Source organism: Prionailurus viverrinus, chromosome D3, assembly GCF_022837055.1.
Source record: "Prionailurus viverrinus isolate Anna chromosome D3, UM_Priviv_1.0, whole genome shotgun sequence".
NCBI classification, from domain to species: domain Eukaryota; kingdom Metazoa; phylum Chordata; class Mammalia; order Carnivora; family Felidae; genus Prionailurus; species Prionailurus viverrinus.
The window spans coordinates 41,867,242-41,892,246 of NC_062572.1; the positions used below are offsets into that span (position 1 = coordinate 41,867,242).

Below are 25,005 nucleotides of genomic sequence, written 5' to 3' on the forward strand. Positions count from 1 at the left end.
AGAGAGAGAGCATGAACAGGGGAGGGCCAGAAAAAGAGGGAGACACAGAATCCGAAACAGGCTCCAGGCTCTGAGCTGTCAGCACAGAGCCCGACGCGGGGCTCGAACCCACGGACCGCGAGTTCATGACCTGAGCTGAAGTCGGACGCTCAACCAACTGAGCCACCCAGGCGCCCCAAAATTGTGCACTTTTAAACAGTAGTAAAAAAATAATCTTATGATTGGTGCCATCCTAGAGATGGGTATTTTCTATTTCTAAGAGCTGTTTTTTTCTGAAATTTTTAGTGACATCCTGTTCTTGTTTCATGGATAAAATATTTGATCATCTCTGGGAGGACATTAATGACTGTTTTTTAAAGTTTTCATTAATATGTATAATCTGGATCTCCTCTGAATTGATTCCCCACCCCCACCCCAATGATGTTTAGAACTACATTTTTCATATAGGTAATTCCCCCTCAAATGTCTGATAACAAAAGTTTAGCACTAATAAGCTGTTTGGACTCTCTGTAGACTAGTAAGTCTTGGGCTTTCCTAAAGGCTGAGCTTCATTCTTGGCTGAGGATCATTCTTGGCTTCAGAATTTAAAAATAATTTTTTTTTAAATGTTTATTTATTTTTGAGAGAGAGAGAGACAAAGAGAAAGCAAGTTAGGGAGGGGCAGAGAGAGAGGAAGACACAGAATCTGAAGCAGGCTCCAGGCTCTGAGCTGTCAGCACAGAGCCCGATACAGGGCTTAAACTCAAGAACCATGAGATCATGACCTAAGCAGAAGAAGTTGGACATTCAACCAACTGAGCCACCCAGGTGCCCCTTTGCTTCAGAATTTTTTTTAGGTATTTTCTCTGTAATTGTTACCTGCTTGGGAGGTTTATGCCTGACAGCTAGGATTCAGGAAGCAAGTTTGGTCCTCTGACAAGGTGGGGTAGGGTATTCATCCCACTGAAGGTTTGGGGGAGGAGGCTTGAGATGTGACCCTCATGTCTTCATTATCTCCTGTATTGGACTGGTATGGCCATTTCTCTCATTGTCTAGTGCTATCCATGGAAAATCAGGCTTCCTCTTATGGAGGGCAAAGTCCGTTCACTTTTTCTTCTGCTTTCTGCCTCCCAGTATTTTGTGGCTATTATCTTCTCTGTTATTCTCTTTGTTCTGAGCGTTTACGGCTTTTGTTTGTCCTTTTGCCATACTTTCAGTTGTGTTTCTGGAAGGAGAAGCTATAAATGTGTGTGTTCTGTCTTTAAACAGAATCTCTTCATATTCTCCTGCTTAATTGGAATATTTTCCAAATAATTTGTATAATTTTCTTTAATGTTAATATTTCTAGATATTTCTTTTCTTTTTTGACCTCTTCACTTTATACTCTCCAAACCATAATCCTTTTATTTTGTTTTGTATTGTTTAGAGCAGAGAAAATAATTTAGGAAAGAATAGAAGGAAATGGGAAGGAAGACAACTTTAGGTGGTATTTTATTTAATTCCCACAAAACCCAGCAAGACAGGCACAAGCATCCTGTTACATGTGAGAGAAAGCTCAGAGAGGTTACATACCTGCCTCAGAATTTCATCAAGCAGATCCTAGAATAATGTTTAGACTCTTGACTCTGATTCTCCTTGCTCTTTCTGTCATTCTAAGCACCCTGTCAAATGTCCTTGGTATCTGAGACAATATTCTTCTTCAAGCCACATTCTAGATCCTTCCATTCATTTCACAGCAATGACAGAACACATTCCCTTCTTCCCATTCTCTCAACCAAAGGCAACTCACATAGCGTTTTACCAGCCCCTTGTTTCCTCCAACCTGTAACACCAGCCAGTTGTAGATCACCAATCTCAGTCAAGACTTCATGGTGGAAACCTATGAAGTTTTGGGGTTTGTTTCCCAGCTGAGAAATGGAAGTATTGATATATAGACGTTTCCAGTGATCCACACAGGTGAACATCTTCCCTGACTGGCAGGCCTAAAATGGAGTCAGTCATTCTGATTATCCATGTCAAAGTGAGCTGGGTCAGTGGGGCCTGAAGCCAGACTGTCCTCAAGAGTTCAGCTGGGAGTGGAGTATGCTGGGCCTGAGGGACAGGGATCAACAGGCTGAGATCTGAATAGGAAAGGGTTGCAGCTAAAGACTTAAGGGGCAATCACCAAAAGGGATCTATTAGACAAGACACACTTTGAGGTGGTCAGCCTGCCACATTGTCAGCATCTGGAGTGAGAGGAAGGACTGTTAGTTTACTAAGAATAGGACCAAACTGGCAGGTATGATACAGGGCACTCAGTTAAATTTGAATTTCAGATAAGCAACTGATCATTCTTCAGTATGAGTGTGTCCTATGCAATATGTGAGACATGATTATACAAAAACTATTCTGTTGTTTATCTGAAATTTGAATTTAATTGGGTATCACATATTTTTATTTGCTAAACCTAGCAACCTTAAGTAAAGAGTAGATGTGTGCAGCCTCCAGATATACTTAGAACTACAAACCACCTTGAAGGCTTTCTTGAAACAAAATCTTAGAAGGAAGCCAAATATATTAAAAAAGCAATGAATCCGCTCAAGTTTAAGCAAGGATGGGGCCTCTCTCCCATCAGCCTTCTTTCTCACTCCTACTTTCCTACAGTGACTTGAGGCACCACAGCCAAAAGGACAATTTCCTGAAGGGCATGCATAACTTCTTCCTTTCAGGAGGAGATGGGTTTCTTGGGTTATCTGTGCAGGCCCCTTAGGAAGTACTGCCACGTCCGTCAGTGGAAATGTTAGAATAAGTGTTGAGCAGTAGTGAAAGCCCGACTTACGAGAGCTGAAAACATAAGTGCTGGTGACAGGACTCTGTCCCCTGAGGTAATGGGGCTCAGGTGGGCAGTACAGGCTTCCAGTTGGCTTCATCCTAGAAGGTGCCAATGTGGATGGTTTTGCAGACCTTCTCTAGTGTCTAGGGGATCTGATACATGAGCCGCTGAATGGGGTCTAGATAATACCAGTATAATCATGGAGGGGAAGAAGTATATACTTTCCTAAAGTGGCACCATTTTTTTAAAATGCAATCCTTTTTTTCTTAAAGTTTATTTTACGTATTTTGAGAGAGAGAATGTGTGCACACAGGGGAGGAGCACAGAGAGAGAGAGAGAGAGGGAGAGAGAGAATCCCAAACAAGCTCTGTGCTGTTAGGGCAGAGCCTAACAATATCAAGAGCCAGATGCTCAACTGATTGAGCCACCCAGGTGCCTCTAAAGTGGCACTATTTAATGGAGGACAGCATGGTATGATTTAGCACATGACATTTATTTTTTTAATTTTTAAAAATCTTTTATTTATTTTTGAGAGTGAGAGTGGGAGTGGGAGTGGGGGAGGGACAGAGAGAGAGGGGAACAGAAGATCCCAAGCAGGCTTTGCGCTGACAGCAGCAAGCCTGATGTGGGGCTCGAACTCACAAACTGAGATCATGACCTGAGCCAATGTCAGATGCTCGGTGAACTGAGCTACCCAGGGGCCCCTGATTTATCACATGACATGTATTACTTCTGATACTTATCTTTTTAAGAACGTTGTTTGTAATATATGCCAAAGATTCAAGATTAGTTCAAGACTCACAGGAGTAGAGAAAAAAATAGGACTATATTTGAAATTCCTAAGTATACTTAGAATAATACAAATTATTATAGCATATCAATGGATCTTATAGTCAGCCGGGGAATCACTGCAGCACTGGATAGTATATCTTGCATTCAACTGATATCTACTTAATGAAATTTTGCAGCATAAAGGATATTCGTGACAGTGTGTAATATTTTGCACTGATAGAACCAGGAAAGACAAAGAGGACAGATGATCAATGTAAATGAAAAAAATGCATATATGTCATGAAACCACACAAACGATAAAGCTTTTGTCTTCTGTCCCAAACAGAATGGTCTTCAATCCAAGACAGATGCAGAAAAGAGCATCTAGCTGCTTAACATGAGAGCAGGGTTGTCGGCTTAGATAAATGACACCCCAGAGTCCTGAAAGAAGTTGCAGATGTGATCACAGGGCAATCCGACCGGGAGGAATCGGGGAAACAGAGAGCAGGCAAAAGACCGGAGATGGGCAAATGAGTTCCAGATTTTCCAGCCCAACAGGAAAAGCGACTTATGGATCTGTGCACTGGTGAAGTTTAATGCTGAGCTTCAGCGAAACTCCAATGAATGATTAAAGGGGCTTTGTGCGTATTTATTAAAGAAAAGTGGTGACTGCTAGGCACTCTCTTGAGTTCCCTGAAATCTGAGCTCAGGCCAACCAACCTTGTTTCCATTTTGTAGCACTTGACTGGAGGAACAGGAAAATATTGTAGTCAGAAATGACTTATTTGAGCAAGACATTTGCCAGGAGTCTCTCATGACATCCTTGTGTACAGGAAATGTGGACTGCTGATTCCAGGATCCGCTGTGTTCCAGTTTTCACTACATAAGACTTCAGTCTCAAAGGTGCAAAGAAATAAAATGATCGTAACAGAAATACTTAGAAATGAACTTTTAAAAAAAACTAATGACTTTTTGATGTGAGATAGTCACACTCAAATATCTTTCCTCACTTGGGTTAGTTTGCTAGGATGGCAATAACAAAATATCACAGACTGGGGGACTTAAACAAGAGAAATTTATTTTCTCACAGCTCTGGAGGCTGAAGTCCAAGGTCAAGGTATCAACAGCGTTGGTTTCTCCTGAGGCCCTTTTCCTTGGCTTGTAGATGGCCTTCTTCTCCCTGTGTCTTCCCATGGTCTTTCCTCTGTGTGTCTTTGCTCTAATCTCCTCTTCTGGGGTGCCTCGGTAGCTCAGGTGGTTAAGCATCTGACTCTGGATTTCGGCACAGGTCATGATCTCAAGGTTTGTGAGTTCAAGTCCCTCATTGGGATCTGTGCTGACAGCATGGAGCCTGCTTGGAATTCTGTCTCACTCTCTGTCTCTGCCCCTCTCCTATTCATGCTCTCTCTCTCTCTCTCTCTCTCTCTCAAAATAAATAAATAAACATTTTTTAAAAATCTCATCTTCCTGGGGTGCCTGGGTGGCTCAGTCGGTTAAGCGGCCGACTTCGGCTCAGGTCATGATCTCGCGGTCCATGAGTTCGAGCCCCACGTCGGGCTCTGTGCTGCCAGCTCAGAGCCTGGAGCCTGTTTCAGATTCAGTGTCTCCCTCTCTCTGACCCTCCCCCGTTCATGCTCTGTCTCTCTCTGTCTCAAAAATAAATAAACGTTTAAAAAAAATTTTTTTTAATAAAATCTCATCTTCTTATTAGGCACCAGTCATATTGGATTATAGCCCACTCTGATGGCTTCTTTTAAACTTGCAGGAGGCATTACCCTATCTTCAAATAGTCACTATCTAAGGTACTGCAGGTTAGGACTCCACATAGGAATTCCAGGGGACATAATTTAGCTCATAACATCACTTTATACTAGCATCTGTCCCAACCCAAATCACCAACTCCTTTGTCTGTTGATGGCTTGCTGATTTTCTTGTATAATACATTACTAAAAATAGGCACTATAATATTAAATGCTTACTATGTGCCAGGCACTGTTTTATGTGCATTACCCATATGTACTCACTTAATACTATTAAAGCCCCTTAAGGTGAATATTATTAATTCATTTTATAGAATTGAGGCTCTTGGTCAGGTAGGATTTCAACCTGGATGAGCTGGATCCAGAATCCATTTAAATAGCTATCTTATTTGAAGGGATTCAAATCAATTGTGAAGTGAAATTATAAATCTTGCAAAAGATGCTGGACTTCAAGAAGTCTTTCAGAGAATTGTTTGGAGGAAATCCAAAATAGAAAATAAAAAAAGAGATCTGGAAGAGTCAGACTTAATTGAGGAAGAAAAGATTCACGAAGCCCTCAAAGGACCACAGAAATGAATTACTTGACTATAAAAGGAAAAGTAAGGATGTCAAGACAATGAATCAAGCCTTCTAATATTTTTGCAGAAATGGCTGTCTTTATGATGATAATCTGAATGCCAAAAATGAAATGAAGATGACCACACCTTGCTGTCATAGTTTTGTCAGAAGATCTCCCTCCTCTCATAAAATAACAAGACTCGAGCCATTCTTTTTTGTTCTCAGAACTGATTCACTATTGCCATCATAACTGAAATTTTGTTAACTTGCAAGTAAAATGAATTCATTTGCAAGACGTTTGCTTTTTTTTTTTAAGATTCATTCCAATAAAACATTATTTTCAATATTTAATGGATTTTTTTCTGTTTTAAATGGTGTTAAGTGGGTTTTTTTTTTCAGGATTATTTATGCTCAGCCAATGACCTTCTATATTATTTCAGCTGATTAAACAACTGCACCCAGAAATTATTAACTGATTAGTGTCAAATTGGAGATAAGTGTTTCTGATGATATACCTTGGCGATTCTTGTTTTATATTTTAATGTTTACTTTGGTAAAGAGCTGTCAGGCATGCTTATTTAATAAGTTGGTGTTGAAAACCTGGGAGGGATAGCTTATATGACAGATAACAGCAAGGTCCACAACGATTTCAGGGCTAGAACATGAATTAAAACTGTAAGAAGAGGGATGCCTGGGTGGCTCAGTCAGTTAAGCCTCCGACTTCAGCTCAGGTCATGATCTCATGGTCTGTGAGTTCAAGCCCCACATCGGGCTCTGTGCTGACAGTTCAGAGCCTGGATCTGCTTTAGATTTTTGTGTCGTCTTCTCTCTCTGCCCCTCCCCTGCTCGCACTCTGTCTCTCTCTCAAAAAATAAATAAACATTAAAAAAATTTTTGAAATAAACATTAAAAACACTTCTAGTAAGAAGAATTCTAACTAGAAAACAATGCATTTAGGTTAAACAGTGTCTATTTCATGAATACAGGAGAGAAAAGAACTGGCCAGACTGCAGACTCAAAAGCATGATCTAAATGTTTGATGACATTCCTAGATTAAGCTAAATAATCCTAGTTTATCACATCCTAGCTATTATCTGGGGTCTTGTGCTCCTTCGTAGGTATCGTTAAAAACAACAGCACAGCAAAACTGTTGTAAACTGGAGTGCAGCCAGGATATCAAGATATTGTCAAACCATGTCCTATAGAAAATATCAAGTCCTTAGGAAATGATACAAAGAGATATATAGGAGCCATTTCCACATATTTGTCAGCCGCTTTCAGATTTTTGGAATGTGGAGAAGACAGCAGCTTGCTGTGGATTGTTCTAGGGAACCCAGGGTGAAATAGTCAAAAGGTATATTTGGGTTTAACATATAGAAGAGCTTGTAACACTTCAAGGAAACAGTAACCTTTTTGTCCCTTGATTTCCTTCAGCACTGTTTTGTAGTTTTCAGGGTCTTTTGCCTCCTTGGCTAAGTTGATTCATACCTATTTTATTCTTTTTGATGCTAATGTCAATGGAATTGGTTCCTTCATTTCTTTTCTTGGATTGTCTATTTTTCTCCACGATAGATTAGTTTGGACTGTTCTAGAATTTCATATAAATGTAATCATACAGCATGAACTCTTGTGTAAGGCTGCTTTCATTGTGCCTAATTGTTTTGAGTTTCATCTGTACTGTTGACTATTTCAGTAATTCATCACTTTCTATTGCCCAATGGAATTGCATTGCATGAGTAGACTACAGCTTGTTTAGCCAGTCCCATGTTAATGGATGCCTAGCTATTTTCAGTTTGGGGTTATTGTGAAGAAAGCTGCTATAACTGTTCCTGTACAATTGTGTGGATATGTGTTTTCAGTTCTCTTGAGCAAGGACCTGGGACTGGAATTGCTGGCTCATAGGGTAGGTGTATGCTTAGTTTATAAAGAAACTGTCAGAGCTTTTCCCAAAGTGGTTGAGGTAAATGTATTATTTATTTAAAAAAAATTTTTTTTAATGTTTATTTTTGAGAGAGAGAGAGAGAGTGAGGAGGGGAGGGGCAGAGAGAGAGGGAGACACAGAATCTGAAGCAGGCTCTAGGCTCTGAGCAGTCAGCACAGGGCCCAATGCAGGGCTTGAACTCGCAGACCCTGAGGTCATGACTTGAGCTGAAGTTGGACGCTTAACCAAGCCACCCAGGCGCCCCATATTTTTTAAATTTTAGTAATTTTTTCTTCAGTTTTGTAAGGTGGGTCTCTCTCTCTCTCCCTTTTTTTAAGTTTATTTATTTATTTTGAGAGACACAAAGAGCAAGTGGGGGAGGGACAGAAAGCAAGGTGGACAGAGGATCCGAAGCAGGCTCTGTGCTGACAGCAGAGAGTCAGAAGTAGGGCTAAAAGACTCAAATTCATGAACCACAAGATCATGACGTGAGCCAAAGTCAGACACTTAACTGACTGAGCCACCCAGGCCCCCCGGTAAGGTGGGTCTCTTAATGGTCACCACCTGCCATTCAGTGCCTGCCTCTTCCTGGTGTTAGGCCCTTGGCCAGGGAAGGAAGCCATTGGTCTCTGGGAAATAAAGTCTGGGTGCAGCACCTCTCACAAAAGGAGGGTTTCTGGTCACAAAAGTTTATGGCTCAGGTGATCCCAGGGGTTCTTCCAGGCTCATTCACACTGCCATGCTCAATGCACTTCATATCCCTTTTTATTTGGTCTGAATTGCCTGTCAAGCATTTTTGTATTCAAAGACACATGTTCTGAAGGATTCAATAAAACCCTTTTCATTATGAATGTGATAGATGCAGCCTTGTGCATTATGTGTTCTACTTGACCCTTGTGAGCTGGGAAAGGATACTTTTATGTTGCAACTTTAAATCTTAAAGGAGAAATATAGTCTGAACCTTTAGTCTGTATAACTGACATTTTCCCACCTACTGGAGCACAAGGCAGTAGGTAGTTTGGGGCAACTGAGATACAGTGAGATTGTTTCTCTCCCAATGTGGCTGTTAACCACCTATGAGAGAGCTCCCTTCTCAGGGTTATTTGGTGAGTCAAAGGGTCTTTGTGCATGTAGAACTTAGAACATTTCTAGAGGACTGACCAGAGTAAGATAAGATGCCGGAGAGGACATTGCCACAAAGCATTTCCCAAGGCTTCCTGCTACTGGTTGTGACTAATTTTGTTTTAGGCAGAATCCATCTTCTGGAAGTACATTGGTTAAGATTAGGCTTCGAAAAAGTTCAAAATATCAATAATTTAAACAAGGCAGAAGTCTTTTTCTCTCTCACGTAGCAGTCCAGAAGCCAGCAGCAGCCCAGGGCTATGATAGCTCCATGATGGCATTCCAAGGCTCATTCCAATAGATGTGAGAAGGCCGAAAACACTCCCAGAGCTCCAGAAGAGAGAACTGAGCAAACTCTGCCTTTTTTTCTTTTCAATTTAAGTATAGTTGATACACAGTGTTACATTAGTTTCATGAGTATAACACAGTGATTTGATGAGTCTATACATTATTTACTCTCTCTAAAAGAAAAAAAAAATGTTTCTCCTAAGCCAGATATTAAGCACTGGTAGTATTAACAAAGAACATGTGCCTTTTTCAGATAAGGAGACATCTTGGCTGTACTAGATACTGATGCTTACCTCTGGTTGGCCTCAGCTCTTGGTTACATGGCCACACTGAACAGCAGGGAAGGCTAACATATAGAACCTAAAAACTGTGGTTCTGTTATTAAACTAAAAGGGAAAAATGAGTGTTAGGAGGGGATTATTAATCTCTGCCATAGCAGCACTGGAGCAGATAAGTTAGTCTCCACATCTGCACCATCCAGTATGGCAGCCAGCAACCACATATGCTGCTAAGCACTTGAAATATGGCACATCCAAAGTGGGATATGTTGTAACTATAAAATATACACAGAATTTCAAAAACTCAGTATGAAAAAAAAGGATGTAAAATACCTGTTTTTATATTGATTACATATTGAAATGATAGTATTTGGATATATTGAGTAAGTAAAATATGTTATTAAAATTAATTTCACCTGTTTCTTTTTACTTTTTTTAATGTGGCTACTAGAAAGTTTAAAATGATATATATGCCCAACATTATATTTCTTTCCTTTTTTTTTTTTTTTTTTTTTTTTTTAAGAAAGAGGGCACATGCAAGTTGGAGAGGGAGTAGAGGGAGACAGAAAGAGAATCTTAAGCAGGCTCCATGCTCAGCCCTGAGACAGCCTCTGTGCTGACAGCTCAGAGCCTGGAGCCTGCTTTGGATACTGTGTCTCCCTCTCTTGCTCCTCCCCATTCTCTCTCTCTCTCTCTGTCTCAAAAATAAATAAACATTAAACAAATTTTTTTTAAAGGCATATGGGTAACTCAGCCGGTTAAGCAACTTCGGCTCAGGTCATGATCTCATGGCTTGTGGGTGTGAGTCCCACCACAGGCTCTGTGCTGAAAGCTCACAACCTATAGCCCACTTCAGATTCTGTGTCTCCCCCTCTTTCTCTGCCCTCCCCCACTTGCACTCTGTCTCTCTGTCTCTCTCTCTCTCAAAAAATAATTAATATGGGAATGCAAGCTGGTGCAGCCACTCTGGAAAATAGTATGGAGGTTCCTCAAAAAACTAAAAATAGAACTATCCTACAACCCAGCAATTGCACTACTAGGCATTTATCCATGGGATACAGGTGTGCTGTTTCGAAGGGACACATGCACCCCCATGTTTATAGCAGCACTATCTACAATAGCCAAAGTATGGAAAGAGCCCAAATATCCAGCGATGGATGAATGGATAAAGAAGATATATATACACACAATGGAGTATTACTTGGCAATAAAAAAGAATGAAATCTTTCCATTTGCAACTATGTGGATGGAACTGGAGGGTATTATGCTAACTGAAATTAGTCAGAGAAAGACAAAAATCATACGATTTCACTCATATTAAGACAAAACAGATGAACATAAGGGAAGGGAAACAAAAATAATATAAAAACAGGGAGGGGGACAAAACATAAGAGACTCATAAATACGCAGAACAAACTGAGGGTTGCTGGAGGGGTTGTGGGAGGGTGGATGGGCTAAATGGGTAAGGGGCACTAAGGAATCTGCTCCTGAAATCATTGTTGCACTATATGCTAACTAATTTGGATGTAAATTTAAAAAAATTTTTTAAATTAAAAAAAAACTATTAAGGAAATACCAATGTTCATAAAAAAGTGAGGATATGGGAACCCCCATGAACAAATTAGCAGGAATATACACTGGTGCCTCCATGATGCAATGTAATCTGGAAAACTTGGTCAAAATAAATATATGCATACCCTAAAAAAATTAATAAACATTAAAAAAATTTTTTTGAAGTTTTAAGTTTAGATTCTCTAAAACTTTGTATATAAATTCAACTGAATTTGGCTATGCCTGGCCATATTTAAATACCTAGCCATTCTATTTTCCTTTACACATAGTACAGGAATTATAGGATTCCTACCAATTTCAGCCATCTACTAATAATAGAACTTGTTAATATTTAGAGTTAAATAATCAAGATACAAAATATAAATGTGGGTAAGGGAAGAATTACTAGTGCCCAATGGACAGTCTCGGGTTGGAGATGTTAAGTACTATTTTCATGGAAGCCTGGGGAATGCTGTCATTACTAATAATCATAAACAAGTAATCACAATGACTGTGGAAGTCTTTTTGCACCTGGGAAATGGCCCCCAAAAGAAGTAATATCATACCACTCTGAACCTGCTTAGACAGTTAGGCATGGAAATTTTATGATTATAGTGTCTCATTGTTTCCCACTTGGAGTGTGAATATGCTTGTGTCATGACACAAAGGGGTTAATTTTCTTTTAGAAGGAGGGTGGCGCGCTAGGGCCTGGAGGCGACAGGCTTTGAACAACTATTCCTTTGGCAAGTTTTACTGGTGCAAGAGAATGAATGTCACTATTATTGCACATGGATTTTTGTGTATGTGCCTAAAGTTCAGTCTTTTTCATTTTATGATGGTATTCAGTAGTAAAGCTGGAGCTATTTTGTCTCTCAGCTGAAACCAGCCTACCAGGGATATGAATTCCCTTTTCTAAGGTACAAAATTCCTGAAGCCTACAAAGGCCCATTGAGGAATTGTCATGTCAAAAAGTTCTAGAACAGGAAGAGATCTTAGAGCTGTCATTGCAGCTCTGCCTTGTCATACGTGAAGAATGTGACCCTCAGAAACAATCCACCGCTGGGAACTATGGCAGAACTAGGCTAACACCCATTTCTTTCTACCTCTCTCTTGAAGGACAGATATGTATCATTTTCACTTCTGACTATAAAAGCAGGCACACATAGTATGGATATAATAGCTAAAATATCTCACTATGTTAATTAAATAAGTGTGTGCTTTTTTTTTTTAAGTTTATTTATTTATTTTGAGAGAGGCAGAGATGAGTGGGGGAAGGGCAGAGAGAGAGAGAACCCCAAGCACACTCAGCCCTGTCAGCACAGAGCATGACCTGAGCTGAAACCAAGAGTCTGCCACTTAACTGACTGAGCCGTCCAGGCGCCCCAATAAATGTGTGCTTTTAAATATGAAGTTACAGTTTGTTCTCAGCCTGCAGTCACACAAACATACACAAATTCGCTTCTCCACCTGTCTTCCTCCAGCTTTTACCACTAAGTGGGCACCCTCTGCCAAGGGAAGAAAACTCTGTGCTTTCCAGGATCCGAATTTTGAGGAGGGGTGAGAGGGGTTGGGGAGAGGGAAGGACATAACGGGGATGCTGGACTAGGTACGCAGCTAGAACCCGTTTCTCCACATTCTCAGCCCAGTAGTTTACACAACACTTTTCTCCCCTAGTGTTTATTATTAAGGGAGAGAGAGAGAGAACAAGCAGGGAAGGGGCAGAGAGAGAGTGAGACAGAATCCGAAACAGGCTCTATGCTTCGAGCTGTCAGCACAGAGCCAGATGTGGAGCTCCAACCCACAGAACCATGAGATCATGACCTGAGCTGATGTGGGATGCTTAACCGACTGAGCCACCCAGGCACCCCAGTCTACACAACTTTTAATTGTTTCTTTCACTAGGGAAGAACAATAATAAAATTCCCTTTACACCCTGGTACGCTGCCTTGAATTCTATCAGACACATTAAATTCCTTACATGGTTTCACATACAATGTTTTTCTTTAGAGAAAGAAGTTCAGCTCTGTGGTGTAAGGAGGCGGGAAAGCTAAGGCATCTAAGGGAAACTATACTATGTACACTTTTTTTTCTTTTTCTTTTAGTTTTTGGAGTAGGGTTGCCAGATAAAATACAGAACGCCCAGTTACATTTGAATTGATAACACGGACATACTCATTTAAAAAAACCCCATTATTCATTGTTTATCCGCAATGCAAAGATCACTGGGCGTGCTGCGTTTCTATTGGCTATCTCAGGCAGCTGGTGGGCGGCGCCCAGCTGAGCAGCTTTCCCTGCCGCAGAGCTCGCTCAGATTCAGGCAGCGGGTTATTTGCCAGGCTTTGCTTTGGGAGTTGGTTTGAAGTTATTTGGATTTGATGACCTTCTCTCTTTCTCCTTTGTGCAGGAATCCATCGACCAAGACAGCTAGGGGAAGTGGTAACCAGATACTGCTTTCTAGAAACTATTAAATAAGCAGTCACAGTCTCTTTTTCTCCACCTTGCTTCAGTCTTGGGGACAGGATCATTCGGATATAGCCACTCTGCCTCCTTATTTTAAAATTCTATTTTGCATACTCTTTACTGGAGTGGAGTATCATTATTTAGAGTGGTGTTTAGTCAAAAGCCCCATTATTCAGTTATATTAAACACTTAACTGTCTGATGTTTTTCTTCTGGGACATGTGAGCAGGTGAGGAACAGTCTCTCTCTTATAGCAGTGGGGATTCAGTGCATTTCTGCAGCTAGAGTCAGGGCCTTTTCTGCTGTCTTCCTGGTAGTCCCAGCTGGGCACAGCACCTGGGCACCCAGTGAGTCTGGGCAGTAACAAGCACATGGCCTCCAGCACCTGTTGGCTCTGCCACCTGTTACCTGTGCATCCAAACACAGTGACTTAACCTCTCCGTACCTCATTTTCACCTCTATAAAATGAGGATAATGTTGAACAGTGCTCAGTATATATCTGTCAAATCAGTAGATCAACCTTCTATTCTAGGCAGTTCCTGTTCTCTCTAGAAGCCATTAGTTAAGTGGTTATAACTGTGCCACCTAACTACAAGATTCCTAAAGGGATGAGTTAATAACTCTGGAAGAGTACAGGTTTAGAGAATTTGGCCATTTTATATGGGGAAGATATAAATTGTTATCATCAGGGATGGATCCTTTTTAAAAATCTGAGAAATTTTAAATTATAAGAAGGATATGGAGAGATGGAAGTACCCTTTGCATTCCCGGGTAACACAGGGAAACTGGTGACTCCAAAGTATTGACGCGCTGAGCTACTCTGAGTGAGTGGTCCACTGTGATTACTCTGAAGCAGGGCAGATCCCAATTTATCCTGCTTCTCCTGCAAAGCTGATTACCCTTCCTTCCCCCCAGGATATTATCACCAAACTGGCAAAGATAAGATAACAATTAAATCTGAAAATTCAACACCCACAGCACTAATATAAGACAATCAATTGTGTTGTCGTGCCAGCAGGTGTGGAGGTATAGGAGGGGCAAGCTTCTTTATCAGGACAGATGAAATGTAGATAATGGTAGAAAGTATCTAAAACACTAAAGCACTAAATTAATTGATGCAAATGTCTGCTTACAACACTAGGGGCCATCATTTTTTAGGTCCTATCAATGGTCGTGGGTGTCCAGTTGGAGTAGAGTCTGAACACAGTTTTAAAAAGCTCTGGGGGTTAGGGGTGCCTGGCTGGCTCAGTCAGTAGAGCATGCGACTCTTGATCTCCAGCCCAACATTGGGTGTGGAAGCCTGCTTAAAATATAAATAAATAAATAAATAAATAAATAAATAAATAAATAGCTCTAGGGGTTAGGTGGAACTAAGTCGGTATATTCTAAATCCCACACTTATGTTATTTTATTTAATCTTAGCAAAAGCTCTACTTGTTAGTTTCTATCTTTCTTAACTACAAGAAATTGAGACCCAGGGAGGTTGCTCCCTCCCACAGCTAGTGTGGGTATGACCTCCTGTGAGGCGAGGCCTGTGTGCCTCCAAAGACCAGATGCTTACTATATATACTGTTACCAATACCTACTAAGTGTTTCTACAGGCTCAAAGAGACCAAAGAGAGTTCGAAGTCCTCTGCCCTGTCTTGGGGTTCTGCCTTTAAAAAAATTTGTTTTAACTGTTGTAAAATATACACATGAAATGCTACCCCTTTAACTATATTTCAGTAGCATGCAATTCAGTGGCATTGGGTACATTCACGATGTTGTACAACCGTCATCACTATCCATTTCAGAACCTGTTTCTTTTTTTTTTTTAATTCATTCCAAACAGAAGATTCTTCTTTCTTAATAGGAATTTTCTGGCCACAAATAATGAATCATGTGGTTGGATCTAAGAGGCTTTTTTTTTTTTTTAAGTTGGCTCCACGCCCAATGTGGGGCCAGTTAGGTGCCTCAGGTGGCTTTTTAAAAAAATTTTTTTTTTCAACGTTTATTTTTATTTTGGGGACAGAGAGAGACAGAGCATGAACAGGGGAGGGGCAGAGAGAGAGGGAGACACAGAATCGGAAACAGGCTCCAGGCTCTGAGCCATCAGCCCAGAGCCCGACGTGGGGCTCGAACTCACGGACCACGAGATCGTGACCTGGCTGAAGTCGGACGCTTAACCGACTGCGCCACCCAGGCGCCCCTAAGGTGGCTTTTTTTAAAAAAAAATTATTTAGAGGCACCTGGTGGCTCAGTTGGTTGAGTGTCTGATTCTTGATTTCGGCTCAGGTCATGATCGCAGGGTCATGGGATCGAGCCCTGCTCGGTGTGGAGCCTGCTTAAGATTCCCTCTCTCCCTCTGCCCCTCTCTACCACTGTGCTTTGCATAGTTGTCCAGCCTCTAATTGCACTTTGAATCTGGCCACTATCTCTCAGCATCCCCTCAGGCTGACCTGACTGCAGCAGGGGATCTCCCACACAGAGCACAGCCTCTGTCAGTACCTCTCAAAACCACCTCCCCTGAGACCCTCAATTCACCGAGCAAAATGTGAGTTATCACATGCAACATGCACCAATGGAGTCCTGCCCAGAGTGATTCCTCGTAAGACCTTGACAGGAAATGCATGGGTTGCCTACTCTGTAGCCCAGTTTTGGTCCAGACAGGGGCCCAAGAAAGAAGATTGGGATGCCATGTATATGAGACTCATGGCCAGAGAGTATATATGCCCCTCTCTTTATTTTAGCAAAAAGGGCCCCAGGAGTGAGTGCAAGGAAAGAATGAGGTGCTCCAGGCTGAATAGCGGAGAAAGCCATTTACAGCTTGGGCCCTAGATAGACATCTTCCTCACATGAGAAGACTCTAGAAACCTCTGTCCTGTTATAGTGTGGGAAGGATCTCAGAGGTGGCTGAGGGAGCTCAGAAAGAGGCCAAGAGCCAACTGGGCAGAAAACAGAGACTAGGTTATTCCTGGGCAGATAGTAAAGAAGGCAGGCATTCTACAAAATCATCTCCCGAGTAGTTTCTGAAAACTCCATCTTAAAATCTACACTTTGAGCAATTGTAAATAGAGATGGAGAACTGGTGACATAGGAAACAATCTTTCAAGAGGGGACAGTAGGACAGTTCCTGACACAGGGCTCCTAAATCATGGTAATTTCCTACGTGATAAGAACACTGGGAGCATCTTTTGTCCCAGTGTTTGGTCTTTAACCCTGGTTCCTGACACTGGCTCCTAAATCCCTTGGAATTTCCTGGGTGATGGGAATGTCTTTTGTTCTAATGAGACAATTCTTGGTGGGCTCCTGGGTGGCTTCAGGAAAGGGGCTGGTCACCAGAAAGACCTAGTCAAGATTAGAAGCTTGGAACTTTTAGCACCACCCCCATCCTCTGGGAAGAGGGGGTAGGGCTGGAGATTGAGCCCTATTATGATAGATCATGCCTATGTGAGGAAGCCTCCATGAAAACACCAAAAATATGGTGGTGGGAGAGCTTCCAGGTTGGTGAATGCTTCTATATGCTTGGAGGGTGATACACCCCAACTCTAAGGGTATAGAAGCTTCTGTTCTCAGAGTCGCCTTCCAGATTTTGCCCTATGTACCCCTTCATCTGGCTGTTCATTTGAATCCTTTAAAATATCCTTTATAATAAATTGACAGTAGTAGGTAAACTATTTTCCTGTGTTCTTTGAGCCATTCAAGCAAATTATTGAACCCAAGGATGGTGTCATGAAAACCTCTAATTTGTAGCCAAGTCAGATTGAAGTTGTGAGTAACTTGAAGACCTACGACTAGCAACTGGTGTCTGAATTGAGGGCAGTTTTGTGGGACTGAGCCCTTAACCCCTAGGGTCTGTGCTAAGTCATTTACTGCCTGAATTCAGTTGAATTGTAGGACACCCAGCTGGTGTCAGAGAATTGGTCAGTATGGGAAAACCCACACCTCTGGAGTCAGAATTATTGTATATGAGAGTAAAGGAAAATACAGTGTGTTTTTCCCAGACAGCCACACAGAAATAGGTCAACAGAACCTTGACTACAAAAGAAAAATAAAAGAAAAAGGATACTTGAACTGTAATAGAACAAAGACAACCCTCCCAAATTAGTTTCAGTGGAGACAAATTGGAAGTTGGCACAAGAAACTTACTTTGTATTATAGTGTGTTGCATGTTTATATTAAGTTTAAGGGGGCGCCTGGGTGGCGCAGTCGGTTGAGCGTCCGACTTCAGCCAGGTCACGATCTCACGGTCCGTGAGTTCGAGCCCCGCGTCGGGCTCTGAGCTGATGGCTCAGAGCCTGGAGCCTGTTTCCGATTCTGTGTCTCCCTCTCTCTCTGCCCCTCGCCCGTTCATGCTCTGTCTCTCTCTGTCCCAAAAATAAATAAACGTTGAAAAAAAAATTTTTTTATATTAAGTTTAAGATAAGTTGTGGATTGTACTTATTCCTTGGTGTGCATTCATTCCTGATTAACTCCTTTTGTTGCTTTATCAAGTCTGATTTTGAAGTTCCCTTTAGAGGGGGTGTGCCTGGGTGGCTCAGTTGGTTAAGCGTCATGATCTCACAGTTCATGAGATCAAGCCCTGTGTCAGGCTCTGTGCTGACAGCATGGAACCTGCTTGGGATTCTCTATCTCCCTCTCTTTCTGCCCCTGGCCCACTCTCATGCACTCTCTCTCATGGTGACTCTCTCTCTCAAAATAAACAAACAATTTAAAGTTCCCTCTAGAGGGCGGCTGGCTGGCTCAGTTGGTAGGGCATGCTACTCTTGATCTTGGTGTTGTAAGTTTGGGGGCCACGTTGGATCTAGAGATTACTTGAAAATAAAATCTTAGAGGAAGCTGGGTGGCCCAGTTGGTTAAGCATCCAACTCTTGATTTCGGCTCTGGTCATAATCTCATGGTTTGTGAGTTTGAGCCCCACATCGGGTTCTGCACTGTCAGTGCAGATCTGCTTAGGATTCTCTCTCTGCCCCTCCCTGCTCATGCTCTCTCTTTCAAAATAAATAAATAAGCATTTAAAAATAAAGTCTTTTGGGGTGCCTGGGTGGCTCAGTCGGTTAAACATCTGACTTCAGCTCAGGTCATGATCTCGTAGTTTGTGAGTTCAAGCCCTGTGTCGGGCTCTGTGTTGACAGCTCGGAGCCTGGAGCCTGCTTCCGATTCTGTCTCCCTCTCTCTCTGCTCTTCCCCCACTCATGCTCTCTCTCTCCCTTCTTCAAAAATAAATAAACATTAAAAAATTAAAAAAAAAATAAAATCTTTAAAAAATAATAAATTCTAAAAAATTCCCTCTAGATATTTGATCTAGGTAACTCTTTGGATCAGAAAGCTTCCTTTGACTATGGAAGCCAAGAGGATAGTTTCAAGAGTTGAGAGGTGTAAGCAGTTCCTCTTACGTTCTGATGACTTAGCCATATTTCTTTCTTTCCGTGTGGACCACACGAGGCACATGGTTGGAAGGATGGGGAGGCTAAGGAACAGGTCTGCAGGTATTGGGACAAGTTCATGAGCATACCAGGCATCGTAAAGATTGGGAACCCTCAAAAAGAGGATCACCATATTCAACTGTGAAAACCATAGAGAGATGATCTGTTGGTGAAGAGGCTAGAAATTAAAGCCTTATTCTGCCAATTACTGAGCAGGGTCACCGACCCAAGGACAAAAGTTTTGAGTAGACTAAGCTGTCAGAGTCTCACAGTTATAACATCACCTTTCCTAACTTCCTCAAGGAATAGGTGAGCCTGCACATACCTGACAATGCAAAGCCCTATCTAAATGCAACACATTGTTCAATAAGCACATGTGTATATGAGTATATTTGTTTGGGTTTAGCTGGCCCTGAGTTGTATTTATTATTTAGTTCCCAAGGGCAAGGACCATATGATGCAAATGTGTGCTATATATGAATTAGCTCAAAGTGATTCTGCAATTATTAGCCTTAAAAGACAAGTGCTATAAGTAAATTTTGTAAAACAAACTTTAAGTCTGTCATCTCTATGAAACATTCTTCTTTGGGTAAACAGAGAGAAGCTTACCAGGTTTACAAAGGATTTCACAATACAGGCAGTGCTAGCATCCAGAAAGATCTTTGTTGTCTTTATAAACTGCTGTTAGCATTAGACTTTCCCAAAGGACTAGTCTCGCTACAGCATCACAGAACTGGCTGGCCTCTGTCTGGTCTGGGGTCCATTCTTTGTAGAATTACGACATTGTCAAGGGCATCCAAAGGTGAACAGTTTCTCAGATTCTTATTCACACTAATCAAATTCACAAGAGATAGTGTAGTATCTAGTATAAAATAGAATATCAATTAAATCAATTGATGTATTAAAATAGAATACCAATTAATTGATAGAAATATCAGTAGGACAGATATTCATGTTAGCTGATTGGCACATTCATTCCCTAAAGACAAAATTATGAGGAAGTCTCCCTGCAGAGCACAGAATCAGAACAAAGGAGGGTAGGGAAGTACCTAGTGCCACTGAACTGTCACAGCCTGGGCCATCCATTCCCAGCTCAGGTGACTCTATCACACCCACCAATGCAGACCCCCCCCATCCCTCCCTATGAGGTGGCTAAATTAGTATAGTTGGTCGGGGCCAGAAGGTTTTAAAAAAGGAAACAGAAGATTAAAATGCCAGAATGAACTGTATCTAGCAAAAGCAAGATTTGTTTTATGAAATTTTTGCTTTAGTTAGACAAACAGGAAGAAAATGGGGTACCTGGGTGCTTAGTCGGTTGAACAATTGACTCTTGATTTTGGCTCAGGTCATGAACTCAGGGTTGAGGGACCGAGTCCTGTGTCAGGCTCCACGCTGAGTGTGGAGCCTGCTTGAGATTCTCTCTCTTTCTCTCTCTGCCCCTCTCTTTCTGCCCCTCTCCCCAACTCTTGCTCTCTCTCTTAAAAAAAAAAAAAAAAAAGGAAAGAAGGAAGGGAAGGGAAAAACAAAGAACTGGGTCTATGTGAAAAAAATGTGTCTCTTATAGTGATTACTTTCCAAAAAATGTGTGAATGTCACTTCTATTGAGACCCTGACATCTTTTATTTATTTAATATATATTTATTGGGTACCTGTTCTGTGCCAACAATTTTTCTCATAGAGATTACAGTGTGGGGGAGGATTCTGGGAGAGATTTAAAAAGAAAATAAGCAATAAATGAAAAGACAGCTGAGATAACACAGGTACTAAATAAATAAGGTACCCATTGGGACTCTCCTTTTTCTAGTCCCAGTGTATCTGGTGACAGCACTCTTGATCCAGGTATAGCTCTCAATGTGCTCATCCAGCTCCACTGTCCTGGCATTATGCCTGGCCCACTTGGTGACACGTCATCTCTTAGATGGATCCTTTGCAAAGCCACTGCCTGTCCAGTTTTTCTCTTCTACTTTTCAACTCCTCATGGTGCATACTACCCACCTACACTCTTGAAACAGTTCTGTGATTTTTTTATTCTCTAAAAAGATATCTGAAGATAATAAGGCAAAATATCACCTAAATGTATGTGATTATCAAGGGCCTGAATGAAGAAAACTAGCAGAAGTTCAAAGCTAGAGGAAATTCTGGAACCGATCTTCTCAATTCCCCCATTTTCTCATGGATAAATTAAGATCCAAAAAAGCTGTGACTTGTTCATGGTCAAAGTTATTCAGTAACAGATCTAGCTCTAAAAATGTGGATCTTAGACCCCCTGTCCAGTACTCTGTCACTTTGTCATGCAGCCTCTTTGTTATGGACTGAATACTCATGTCCCCCCTCAAAATTCATATGTTGACACCCGAATCCCTAATTGTGATAGTATTTGGAGGTGGGGTCTTTAGAAGGTCATAGGGGTAGAAGAAGTCATGAGGGTGGGGTGCCTGTGGTGACTTATTGACTTTATAAAAAGAGAAGGAGACTCCCCCCATGACATGCATGCACTATGGAAAGGTCATGTGAGGACACAGCAAAAAGAAGACCATCTACAAGCCAAGAAAAGTGCTTTTACCAGAAACTAAACAAGCCTTATTCTTGGACTTCCATCCTCCAGGGTTATGAGAACTAAACTGATGTTGTTTAAGACACCTTGTCTGTGGTATTTTGTTATGGCAGTCCAAACAGACAAGACACTGTCTAAAAGAAAATCACACCTAAGAGGACACAGAGAACACTTTTTTTTATGTTGTCAGATGTATCATCATTCAGTTATTCTATAGTTCTATAATACAGCAGGTGTGGGGAAAACTGATGAAAACATTTTCATATGAAAGAATTAAGGAGTTCTATTATTCACTGGGATAAAAATTTTAAAGCATTTCGTGCAGTTTTAATAAAGTCTTACCAGAGGAGGTAAGAGTCTGAAGGGGGACATGTCAAAGGGGCTGAAGGGAAGATCAATATTAGCAAAAGGAGGACGAAGGAGTGGAGATAATAAAAGGGAGAGATCTTAGAGGAACTAATTTAGGGAGATCTTAAGTTTCCCAAAGGGGCCACTGAAGTTCCAAATGATCCTTAGTAAAACCACACCAATAAGAAAGGAAAAAGACAATCAGCACCATAGCAGTGGAGCATATTAGAGAAGGGGTTGGAGAAGGTGGAGGGTTTCAGTCAACTGAGAAATTCTCATGAAAGGCAAGTTGGGAGAATGGAGAGGTCTCCAAAAAAAGTCAGAAAAAACTTTCAGCCCAAGAAGTATATCTTAAGCAAAGAAGCCTGGGACTCTAACTCAACTTCTGAGAGTATACCCCTTTGAAACATGACTTAAATCAATGTTTTTATGGCTTATATATGGACATAAGACACATGCCCCAAGAAGGCACAGAATATGCAGCTTGCGTATCCAAAGATAACCAAGGAGAAAAATAGCAAGAATTCTCATTGCCATAAGCAGTAAGAATGGTGTTTAGGTATTTGTGACTTCAACTTCCTACAAATATGAGACACCTCCAGTCACAGACCCACTAATCCATGATACTGAGAGGGAATTCTCAACACTCAAAGGCAATGGGGAGACAACAAGGGTCCTTATGGGCTGGGATCCTGTAGGACTTAAACTTCAACAAACCTCCTGAATGCTGGCCACAGTTGGTAGGAAAGTGTTGCTTGTGGACCTCATATGTCAGCCCCCAACATGATGGTTGGTTGCCTCTGAGCACAGACTCAAATACCTGTGCTGCCCAGCAGGTGGAAAACCAAAGAGAATCCTCTCTCTGGATTCAAGCCAAGCTCTCAGGACATAAAATCAAATCGGAAGAACCTCACCCAGGTTTATTGGTGACCCACAGCAAAGCTTATCACCAGTCTAGTGAGAATTGTAAACTAAGTGGTCTGTGAAGCTCAAACCATAGGCTTATAAGACATATGCCTGTGTTCTACACTATGATTTATGACAGACAACAATACAAAAGACAGAGACAAGGAACAGGACAAATGGCTATCTAAAATAAGAGCCTCAGGGTGCCTGAGTAGCTCAGTTGGTTAAGCATTCAATTCTTGATTTTGGTTTAAGTCACAATCTCACAGTTCATGAGACTGAGCCCCTAGTTGGGCTGTGCACTGGCAATGTAGATCCTGCTTGGGATTCTCTCTGTCTCTGTGTCTCTGTCTCTGTCTCTCTCTCCCTCTCCCCTGCTTGCACTCTCTCTCAAAATAAATAAATAAACATTAAAAATAAAATAAAATAAAATAAGAGTCAAAAATACCCCAAAATACCCAAAAATCTGTAGGCATACCTTGGTGATATTGCAGATTTGGTTCCAGACCACCAGAATAAAAGTGAATATCAAAATAAAATAAGTCAAATGAGTTTTTTGGCTTCCTAGTACATGTAAAGGTTATGGGAGAGGGGCAGAGGGATAGAGAGAATCTTAAGCAGGCTCCACGCTCAGCATGGAGCCCAACACAGGGCTTGATCCCATGACCCTGGGATCGTGGCCTGAGCCAAAATCAAGAGTTGGACACTCAACCAACTGAGCCACTCAGGTGCCCCTGATTGCACTACTAAGTATACAATAGCATTATATATATATATGTAATTTAATATATATATTTTCAGTGAGTCATGATCTTTTTGCTGGTGTCAGGTCTTGCCTCCATATTGTGGCAGCTAACTGATCAGGGTGATGGCTGTTTAAGGTTGGGGTGACTGTGGCAACTTCTTAAGATAAGAGTGAAGTTTGCTGCATTGATTGACTCTTCCTTTCATGAGCTGTTTCTCTGTAGCACACAATGTTGTTTGACAGCATTTTACCTGCGGTAGAGCTTTAAAAATTGGAGTTCGTTCTCTCAAACCCTTGCCACTGCTTTATCAACGAAGTTGTTATGGAATATTCTAAATTCTTTGTTGTCATTTTAACAATCTTCCCAGCATCTTCACCAGGAGTAGATTCCAACTCAAGAAACCACTTTTCTTTGCTCATCTATAAGAGGCAACTCCTCATCTATTAAAGTCTTATCATGATATTGCAGCAATCCAAATATAATAATGAAAAAGTTTAAAGCATTGCAAAAATTACCAAAATATGACACAGAGTCATAAATGGCATCAATGGACTTGTACAATGGAGCATTGCCACAAACCTTCTATTTAAAAAAAAAAAAAATCTTGCGACAATATCTGGGTGGCTCAATCAGTTAAGCATTCCAACTCTTGATTTTGGCTCAGGTCATGATCTCACAGTTGTGAGACTGAGGCCAGCATTGGACTCACCACAGAGGTCGGAGCCTGCTTAGGATTCTCTCTCTCCCCCATCTCTTTGCCCCTCCCCCATTCTCAGGCTTGCACTCTCTCTCTCTCTCTCCCTGTCTTTCTCTCTCTCAAAATAAATAAACTTTTAAAAAAACCACATAATATCTGTGAAGCCCAATAAAGCCAATGGCAATAAAACAAGGTATGCCTGTTGTTCTAACCAAAAACTTTTCTCATATAAATCTAAAGTTTGGAAAATCCCTTTTAGAAAACACAAGGAAAGTCTCTTATCACCCTCGATGAATTGTACCTTGAGCAGAGATCTGGGAGTTTGATTGCTAAGAACGTTATCTTGGTTAGCTTGGCCAGAGGTCCTGGGATCTCAGCTGCAGTCTCCCAGATACACAGGGAGTCCCGACCATCCCATCCTCATTACCAAAACCATCGGGAGGAAACTTTTCCTCTGCCTTAAATTCAAATGGTCATGGGCCTGAGAATTAACTGATAATAGACAGATTAACAGGAGAAAAGACAGGGTTTATTTACATGTGCACATGGGGGTGCTCGTGATGAGTACCAGGTAGCCAAGAGGTAAAGGTCTATAGCCTAATTTAACATAAAAGGGGTGAATTTTGGTTTCAATGGGAAAGTACAAAAAATTCTATTAGTCTTTTTGATGCTAATGGAGCTGAATTTGCACTTCCTGGTGCTAAAGATCAGTCTTCTCCCAAACAGGAAACTCCCTCAGAGAGTGTCAAAGGCAGCTGTAGTTTCAGGAGGCTTTGGTTAAGTTTAGATATTGTTTCCTTCTGTGGCTGCTGGTTGTTCAGATGTTTTCAGTTTAAAGTGATTTTTTTTA

At 41.3% G+C, this 25,005-nt stretch overlaps 1 long non-coding RNA gene across 2 annotated transcripts in view; it reads left to right on the forward strand.

Moving 5' to 3' along the window:
• LOC125149162 (uncharacterized) overlaps positions 1-25,005 on the forward strand; it is a 135,695-nt gene that overhangs the window by 82,085 nt on the left and 28,605 nt on the right. The window contains exon 5 of one of the 2 annotated variants that reach the window (XR_007145825.1): positions 3,909-4,696. The exons of the other annotated variant lie outside the window; for it this stretch is intronic. This is a non-coding gene — a long non-coding RNA (uncharacterized LOC125149162). Of the gene's footprint in view, positions 1-3,908; positions 4,697-25,005 lie in introns of those variants that run through there. 2 annotated transcript variants of the gene reach the window in all.